This window comes from Corvus brachyrhynchos, unplaced genomic scaffold (assembly GCF_000691975.1).
Source record: "Corvus brachyrhynchos isolate BGI_N302 unplaced genomic scaffold, ASM69197v1 scaffold255, whole genome shotgun sequence".
Taxonomy (NCBI): domain Eukaryota; kingdom Metazoa; phylum Chordata; class Aves; order Passeriformes; family Corvidae; genus Corvus; species Corvus brachyrhynchos.
Genome location: NW_008238358.1, coordinates 5,281,564 through 5,291,961, shown reverse-complemented (window position 1 = coordinate 5,291,961; position 10,398 = coordinate 5,281,564).

The following is a 10,398-nucleotide window of genomic DNA, read 5'->3' as shown; positions in this document are numbered from 1 at the left end:
ATTGTTTTCTTTCTCCTTTTTTCCCACTAATTAGAAGAAAGACGAATTGGTCCACAAATAATGGAAACCTGAGTTATTAGCTCTCATGTTATCATGGCAGTACATTAAACAGGTTTCCAACAATTATTAGCTACATTTCTAGGATATCAAAGCATCCTTACTGGAACTAAGATCCCATGGAATGTCCACAAGTGAAAAGCAGACTTAGTCTTACATAATAAGACATCTAAACAGAAAATAGTGGCTGGCGAGAGAAGCAGAGGCCCTCCTATAGATCAAAGAAAGATCAGTATCTCTATTCCCAAGTCTTGCTAACCCAGTATTCCCCCAGCCAGCATTGTCTCTCTGGATAACAGCTTTTTTGGTGCCTTCAGCTCCACTTTGACTTTATAAAATGTACCCTATTGTGGCAATTGACAGCACAGGAAAACACATACAGACAGATGCAAGGATAGTGATAGGATGTGACAGACCAAAAATCCATTTTATAATTTAAAAATGGTCCTGGCCTGACTACATGGCTTGGTGAGAACTACTGTGAGGCAGAATGTTGCAAGCAATTGTCAGAGACTCTGATACACAGGATTTCTGTACAGAAAGAAGGGCAAATGCTAAGACAGCTCTAAGACACAGCAAGCCCTGCCTGTGTCTTCCTCAGCTGCTCTTGCACAGCAGTGGGAGAAGGAAGATGCCAGTTTTTTACATTTAAAAGTCATGACTACCAGCAGCACCCCACCAAAAAAGCAATAAAAAAAGATCTTTCTGCTTCTCACAGACCTTTCTAAGTGACAAGAAAGCTCAACAAGCAGAGTTAGCCAGAGTGAGCTCTCCCCCTGGCAGAGCAGTCTGCAACTCACCCATCTCAGAGGCTGCTTGGGAGGCATCTCCCAAGTTCCTGTCCCAGGAGTTCTGCGTGCTCTGTCCCACCCTGGGGTTCATCTCGCTTTGGGACAGCTGTGACACAGGGGCTACGGTTCAGCTCCTGCTAATTCTGAGCCTGCAAAAGCGCAAGTCGAGACAAAATCCTCGTCTTTGGTCTAATGCAGCTGGAGGTGGATTGGGGTGGGGTATCTTCTTATATGGTACAGCTTCAACAAAGGCTAAGGAATAAGAAATGCTCCATCGAGTTACTGCTGTGCTTGCTGCTCTGCCACCTTGGAGGGGTGCACAAGGATGCTGGGAGGGGACTGTGACCACATCTTGCTTTGACATGGCATTGGAGAGATACATAGGTCAGCCAGGAGCTCCTTGAGCACCACAACACAGCACCAGCACAGCTATGGGCATATGAGCTCACCACTGGAAACAAATGCTGTGACAAGCTTCCTCTCCTCCTGCTTCTATTAAACCAGTGAAGATTTTTGTCAACATTTGTTAAGTCCCATTTATAAATATACTAAAAAAAAAAACCCAAAAAACCAAACCAAACCAAAAACAAAAAAAAACCCAAAAGGAACCAGAAGAATTAATTGCTGTGTCAAAATCAAGCTGTCTTTATTGGAAGGATATACCCATGTATACATGTTCTGCCTGTAAGGCAGAGGTGAGGAAGAAGTACATCCTGTATAGGTGTTTTTTTGTAGGCTGCTTTTTTTAAATGAAAAACGATCCAAGATTGTACTGAAACATTGCATCCAGATTCACATGGAAACCATAAAGCACAGCTGAAAAACACTGGAAGACTGGCCCTACCAAATAATGATCAGTGACTTCTATAGTCTGTAGACTACTCTGTAGTCTATACTACTCTATAGTCTGTATACGGATCAGATACTAATTCAGCATTGAGGAGACTGACTTGTACCCTGCCAGTGCGAGCACAAGGAATGGTCAGGTACTGTACTAATGCACTGGGGCTGTTTTTCAGAACTGTTCTGCTTTTTCCACAGTCCCCTATTTACACCACACAATAAATAATTTAGTCTCTCCTTATCCATTGCTGCAGCAGTACTCTAAAATTTCCGACATTAAATACTTTACCGTGAGGGTGCTGAGGCACTGGAACATGTTGCCCAGAGAAGCTGTGACTGCCCCACCTCTGAAAGTGTTCAAGGCCAGGTAGGACAGAGCTCTGATCTAGTGGCAGGTGTCCCTGCCCATAGCAAGGGGTGTAGGAACTAGATGACCTTTAAGGTCCCTTCCAACTGAAACCCCTCTGTGATTCTATGACGCTCTATTGTACTTGCTATGTAATTTAAATGGTTGCAGTCGTGGTTCTCTAGCTGTGGTAGCACACCACAATGCAGTGGGCAACAAAACGATTCTAGTGTTTAGGAAGCAGAGTTTTACCTTTACTTTTAGAGTGAAATTTCACACAAGCAAGCTGCCTTGGAAGATTCAGTTTTTGATCAAGATCAGAATACATGTATTTTTATTTCAGCTTCTTCAATGGCAAGACTTCTCTTGCAACAAAGGAAGCAAAAAGGAGATGGAGATGAGGACTGTAGCAGAGAGGAAATCACCACTTCCCATCAGCACCAGGAGTATCCAGACCCAACCATGTGATGTTTTCAGCAGAGCCAGATCCTGCCACCTGCTCCAAAGCTTGACGTGACAGTGGGCTTCCTTGCAGAACTGACAGAGGCCAAAAGGAAGTTACCTGCTCACTGTGAGCAGGAAGGTCTAGCCTGCAGCTTCTTCAGAGGCCCACAACCAGAGGATGCAGTTTTCCTAATGCATTCTCCCAAGGGACTAAGATTCAGTCACATGAAAAACAGACCACTTTATCACATCCTGTCAGCATTAACAATATTTTAACCAAAAGCAAACCAGCCTTCCATGATGCTTATCACAGAACTGCTAATAAAGTCACAAAAATAAATTCAGGTATGAATATATCAAAATAGATCATGGAAATTAGACTCACACAGGAATAAATAGAATTTTATGAGCACGATTTCCAGCAACTGTGAAATCATTTCATAGATACCATTTTCATTTTATATACCTTTTTCATTCGGAGTGCTGTAAAAGTCAAATGTCAGCCAATTTTTACACATTCACAGAGGCTGCTGCACACATAGCAATACTATTGGCTTCCCAGCTAGGTGTGACCAACATTCCTCCCTCCCCCGATTAGAATCAGGACATTGACCAACCACTCACTCTACACACAGCCAAACCCTCAGAACAGCATGGAGAACTGCAGGAACTCTTCCCAGCTTCTTCTTGGGCATGGCCAGCGAGGGTGCTTGAGGCCCAGATGTCATACAATTACAAAGTCCTAGCTATATTGTTAAATGCTTTAGAAGACCAAACATTTCAGAGACTTTAAATGGCATTTTTCCTTGTTTCAACACAGACTCAAAAAAGCAAAATCTAGAGGATTTTTAATTTTCCGCTATCATTTGCGAAGAGTTACAAGACAGATACAATCCATGCCACTGAAAGAATAACCAAGCCAGTTTATGATTTTATCAGGGAGAAGGAAGCATCTCACATTCTGCTAATAACCACAAAAGTGCCCTTGGGCCAGGTCTCGGGTCTGTTTTGTTTCATTTGTGTGCAGAACTGTACAATCTCTGTCCACAGGGTGGAGCAGCTCAGTAGCCTGAGCTGTGGATGCTACACCCCACGTTCAGAAAACAAGAATTGTCCAACAATGCACATTCAGCTTAGACTGCACAGAGCAGTTACCTGTGTCTGCATCCCTGGGGAAACCTGATTAATCTGCCTTTATTCAACAAAAATAGCGTGAGTCTTCCTCAAGGCTTGTACTGGCTTTATGCTTTGAGCTTACTGATTAAAGCAGTATTTAAATTATGACTGTAGTACTGCCACTGAGAGTAAACACAATCTTTTCTTGACACTGAGATGTGCTTTCTATCAATGGAAAACTTTTCGTACACCTAAAAAACCAGTTAAGATCTCTTGGAGAGACTTAGTGAGGGAATAAAGTGACAAAGCAAAAAGCATCAGCTGAGCCCAAAACAAATAGAAGAAACCCCACATTTACACCTGAAACACCAGTCCTTGGCTGATGTGAAGCATGCATTAGGAAAGCTGGGGAACTCTTCCTAGATCCTCACATCCAGAGTGTCTTTCACTCCAACATAATCAGAAGAGATTCTGTGTTACACAGACTGTCTCCATTCTTAGTGGATCTGGGGGCATCATGGAGGAAAGGGATGCGATTGTTCAAGGATGTCCCTGAGCTGATGATAGCACAAGAGAATCTCCTTTCTAAAATTTTTAAATTTTTAAATCTCACCTTAATTCATTACTTGAGCACACAATTGGGCACATCCTTCCCAGATGCAGCAACAACCCTCAAACTTCTGATTTCTTTAGATTCTTATACAATACTCACAATTGAAAGGAAATACAATTTTATACTAGTCACTGTGTGAAGCATGCTTCTAAGCACTAAGCTGAGAAGCCATGACTCAAGTTTTTTCATCCTTGTCTATACTGTTAGCGTCACTTCTCTGATATTTTGATCAATTTGTACCAACTTACTAGTTAATAGATCCTATACAGGTTTTTATTTTGATTGCATTGCTGTCAAAACCTTTTCAAGCCTGCTCTCCTTATTTTTTTCATTAGGTTCTATAAATCATGAAAGACTAGCCCAGCACCTAGGAGAAGATATTTTTAGGACTCTCAGCACTTGAATACTTTTCCTCCCAGAGGCATGAATGGGAGTTGGAAGGTCTAGTTTCTCTCTAAAATGGTTTCAATTTTTAACAAATCACCTTCATTTTTAAATCCTGTTAAAAAAACCCCAAACCTAAACATTGTACTAATATTCCTAAATTGTTTCATCTAATTAGACTACTTGTAGTTCCCATTGTGACTAGATGTTAAATTGCTTAAATGTCCTCTAAAATTAGCTTGGTATCAGTCAGTACTGAATGAAGCCCAAGTATTTTAAGCAAGGGCTAACCACTTCAAGAGAATCTATTGCCACCAGGTTAAAAAGGTCACTTTGAATTCACTGCTTTTCTGGTGAAAAAGACCCAGCACAGGCAGTGCCACACAGGATATGTATTCACTTTGTTGCTTATCTTATGCTCTGAAAGTTTTCAAAGTTCTTTACACTTTTTTTTTTTTTTTGGCCTAGAAGCATCTAGTACCTGCCTACAGGTACTGTTCCTATAGCATCCTACATTTATGTTCCCTGTAGTGACAAAAGCCCTATTATAAATGTCCCAATTCCATGAACAACCATTACCTACATCAGTTAAGGATCATATTCAGAGAACACTTTTCTGGTATGACTGGACTCTTTAGTTAAGGGTCTCTGTCAGTAAACTTTACCAACACAGGTAACCACAAGTTTTAAGCATAGTTCAGAGCCACATATATAAATATAGAGAAGAACTTGAATTGTAGGCAATCTGTTTATTTCCTGTTCTTAGAAGGCTCTGCACACAAGACAAGAAACAAACAGATTAATTTTTGTGTATTCCTTATCCTACAGAGAATCTGCAGCATTACCTGTTGTGAGCCATTTTTAGAGGAACACTTACTTTTTATGTACCTGTGCTAACCAAGCACTCTAAAATTTAATGCCCTTTCCCAAGCAAACAAAAAATTTATTTAGAGGAAAATTTCTCTCTTTAAGACAGACACATTAGAAAATATGTGCTTGAACCAATATAAGCATATCTTACCTTTTGAAGCAGCCATGAGTCAGTAAGTACAGTTTGCATGGAGAACAGTAATCACAGATGCATAGAACTTGAAATAGTAATTTGTTAATTAGTATTTCAAGTATGGAACAACTTATTTTAAAAGGTTCACTTCATACCTGTAGTAGTAAATAGAGTCATAGAAAATTAATTCTGTTCAGTATGACATCAGAGCTCACAGCCATGGAAGCAATTATGTGAAGTGAGCAAATTAATATTTATGTGCTCTTTTAGAAATGTATGGACACCTGAAATGGAGGTATCATTGGCTTCTTTGTCCCTGCCCTTTCTGCCTGTAGCAGTGTGTTGCTCATTTCTTTCATTCTGGTATTTTCCCTATAGATTTCTCTAAAAACTGCCCTTGTTCATCATCTTGTAAAACCGTATCTGTCATGCTGACTACAGCTCTGTCTGTAATCCCATTCATCTGTAGCCACTCATCAGAGTGCAAGCACTTCGAAGATTAAAAGAGAATTGCTTCACTTCTCATTTCTTAACCACCAATACTCAGGGATGAGTTTTCATCCATTGGCAGGCTGTGAGCAAGAAGGCAAGAGCATGAATAACTAATGACAAATATGTCCATGAAGATCTCTCCTGGCTGTTTTGAAATGTCTTCCTTTGTTCACAGAAGAGAGTTGATGAGCAAATAAATGAACAGGAAGGGAATTCATAAAAGACAAGGACAACTCACAAGCACTAAACATAACAAAACTATTTTTCTTTCAAAGTACAGTGTTGACTTTCTTTAAGCACTTTTCAGGATATTCAAAGACATAAGCAAACAGTGGGATAACTTAATACTTCCCCTCCTTTTCCCTCTACATTGTTTGTTATATTTCCAATAGTTGAGTCATCCAAGTGGAATGACAGCACACACCTCAGCCGTGTCCCTGTGCAGTCTCACATCTTAGGGTATTAACAGATGGCTTTAGGAAGTCTAGCCATAGAAACGTGACTGATTGCTCTTCCTGTCACTAGGAAGCTGCTACCCTGCAGGGATTCAGCGCAGCGGGACTGGTGGGTATCCCTGAGCCACCTCTCTGCTAAACCAGCAAGTGGCTTCAACCCAGCTCCCCAAAGGCTGGGCATGCAGCCACCGGACTTTGTGCTGAGATGGCAGAGAAGGACACTGGCTTCAACACCATTCCAGCTGCTGCATCAGGCAGGAAGAAATAGAGAGAAAAAGGAGGCTACACCTGTAACCACCACAACATGACTGTGCTGTAGGAGGAAAAACAGCACTAGAACTGGACATCTGCTCAAGTTCCAGACATTTACACACACTGTATGTGAAAATGTGCACTTTGTGTGGACTAAGATGTTTTTAAAATCCCCACCAACTCTTAATAAGCAATTCACATGGATATCAAACCTATTGCATCTGTTATTTGCAACAAACAAAAGGATCAGACAGCAATTTTTTTTTTCCACTTCTCAGAGAAACTGACTGTCTTCCAGTCTTTTGCTGATGCAGTCCATGTGCAGAATCTGCTTTCCACTGTTAGATCAAACTTGTATTGCAAGTGCTTGGCCACTGGAACACAGACTGAATGTACTGGTGAAACCCTACTGCCCCTACTGTGGTACCCTACTGGTACCACAAAAGGCACAGCACATATGGGTGACCACCTGTGGTCACAACAGGCTGCTTCTGCCTCTGTAACTTTATCACATAATCACTGAATATCCTGAGTTGCAAGGGACCCAAAAGGATCATGGAGTCCAAGTTCTGGTCCTGCACAGGCCAAAATCACACCATATGTCTGTGAGTGTTAACTCTGTGTAACTATGAACCCTGCTGGTTTGCCTGAAGTAGCCCATATGATTGAGGTAACAGAGGTATGTTTCCAGCTAACAACTTCCAGGCTCTCCCCTTGCTGACCGCTTCCAACAGGGGCTGCTCTTCCTCTTCCCATCTGTGGCGCAGCTGAACTCCTCTTTCCCATAACCCACACCACAAACAGACTCATCATCTGTACCACTGCACCAGGGGAACATGGGCAGCCCCCTATCTGTCTTCCATACAGCCAGCTGTCAGCACAGGATATCTTGGAAGGTCATGAGTGAGAGGCAATGACAAGATGAATAAAAGAATTTCAAAATAACTAAAACTGAGAAAGTGAAGAGTCTTAATGTTTTTCTCCCTTGTACTTTATTGTTGCATCATAATCTTGCCAATAAGCTGTAACTGAAAAGGTTAGGTAAGTCAGGAGGTACATAAAGCCCAAGGGTAACAGCCTTGTTTTGTAGCAGAAAAATGCTGTTAATACTAAAAACTCTTTTCACAACTAACTTTCCCAAGAGTCTCAAGGTGCCACCTCAAAGGTGCAAACTGCAGACAGTACTCCTGTGGCAACGTGGGGCTGCTCTGAGGACAATGGCAAAGGGCAACCTCCAACAGGACCTGACTTTCAACTGCCTGGTAAGTGTGTGTCCCTGTTAATCCAGGATCTGCAACAATGTCACCCTGATCTCTAGGCCAGTCCTCTTCTAGTAGCGTCTTTGGACTATGCACCAAGAGAGTCATAGAACACTCCCAAGAGTGTGGAGAAACCACATTATGACATTTCCCAACTCTCTCCTCTCCCTGGCTGTGCTCACACAAGTACACGCTAATTGAAAGGGGCCCAGGAAACTTGGTGAATTTTCTCCCCCCCCCAAGTTGACATGGCAATTTATCTCAAATTTTACATGCTTTTGGAGCACAACTTATTAGAAAGCAACCTGAGAATGCTGAAATTTGGTTCAGTGTGATATATCATTATGGGCTAGGGAAAATAAAAATGCAATATTGCACCTAGAATTTATGAGAGTGAGCAGAACCAAAGAAACCACTCCCCTGAGACCTGTCTGCTCAGGACAATTTTACCAGATTAAGATAGATGTGAATTTAAAATTGTAAAATTACAGCTGCTTAAGGCCTTAAAACAGATACATTAATTCAGACATTTATTTTGCCTTTCCTCAGATTCGCTGACATTGCTTTGGTAGGGGGTTGTGTTGAAACAAAAAAAAGCCCACTCTTTTGTATATTTTTAATGGTTTACTATGGGTCAGCTCCGGCACAGTAACTGAAAATGCAACTATCCACCGGCAGCCAAAATTCAAAATAAAGGCTGAACACTGTTCCTGAAGCTCAAAGCAAGCATGTTGTAGTCTGTCTTTGTTATGTGCTGAGACAAAGTGTGGCAAGCTACCTCAGCTCAGAGGACTCACAGCAACACAGTAAGCTGTGCTAGCTCAACCATAAATTAATCACAACCACATCTGCAAACATATTGCACTCCCTTACATTTCTGCATTTACACAACTCACACTCTCACATTCATAGTTTAAGACGTGCTCTAAAGCTTTTACATTTGTGAAAGGCACCACATTCATTTGTTGATGCACATGAGCCATATTTGTTGCATTGTTTTAGCGTTACTTTTTGTTTTCTTAAAAGGGTGCAACCCTGAGGTTTTACCATCAGCAAGATAATGTTTAAAAACTAGACAGACGCAGCAGAGCGCCCCACTCTATCTTCTCTTGACTCATTAACATGTATCAATGTCATTTACTGTAACAACAGACGTGATAACACAAAAAACATCAAGTTACTTTGTAACACAAATTTGTATTAATAGAACATGTCATGCAGTCGATCAAACACACGCAAATTAGAAAAGAATCACATAAGTTTAAAAAAAAAGGGTACCTGATATAGGAATGCCACTTCCTTTAAAAGCTAAAATGAAAATATTCTTAATTTTTGCAAAGATTGTAATGACACTCAGCATGGAGAATGTGTGTATTTCAGCCTAAAAGTTTTTTTCTGTTAGGGACAACTACAATAGTTACCTCCAGTGCCAGCGCAACAAACTACATGTTTTCTAACAATCTAATTTAAAATGATACAATGTAACATGCACAGAGGTGGTTTTAAAACCACCGATCTGCCATTTGATTTCTGTGTTCACTTTCACTTCTCAGTTAAAGAGCTTGATCCTCACCCCTGCACCTGACAACCTGCAGGGCCCCCCCACCTGCACCTCCTGAAGTCCCGAGAACTCAGTGACAAGATCAGGCCTATAATGACAGAGACAGTTTACTGTGACCTATGAACCTTTTGCATCCTGAAAAACTCGAGCAGGAAATATAAATATGGGAGACAGCACTGTAGCTAAATCCAATACAGCACAGATTTTATTTGCAGAGAGCTATCTTGTAACATGTGCTAATCTCGTTTTTAGATGGGGCTCAATATGCTACAATAATATAGCAGGTGTCAATTTTTAAGAAAACAAAAAAAACCTGGTTTTATTCTTTTAAGAAATTGTACCAGTGCAGGAATCAGGAGATGAATGAAAGCAAGCCGTTTGTTTACATATGAAATAAAATCCACAGTCTAAACACTATGAACAGACTTTGCATCCTCAGTTAAACCTATTCACTAGAAATCACTTGTGGTGCACGAGCTTCTTTCAAGAAGGGGTATCCCGATTATCCTGTTAACTCTGTACTGACCTTAGTTATACTAATTTCTGCTTTCCTTTGCATTGCTGCAGTAACCTAATGTTGCCAAACACAATTTGAAGCCTTTTTTTTTATTGTTTGCCCGCTGTAAATTGCACATGTTAAGCATAAGCAAGCCTTATTTAAAAACGTTACTTAAGAGAACCCACATGTTCAACAGTTTGAACGAGAGTTTTCTCAAGCCGGTTCCCACCACGCTGTCCCAGGCTGTGAAGCACGGCCAGAGCAGCACTCCCAAAACCTCCTT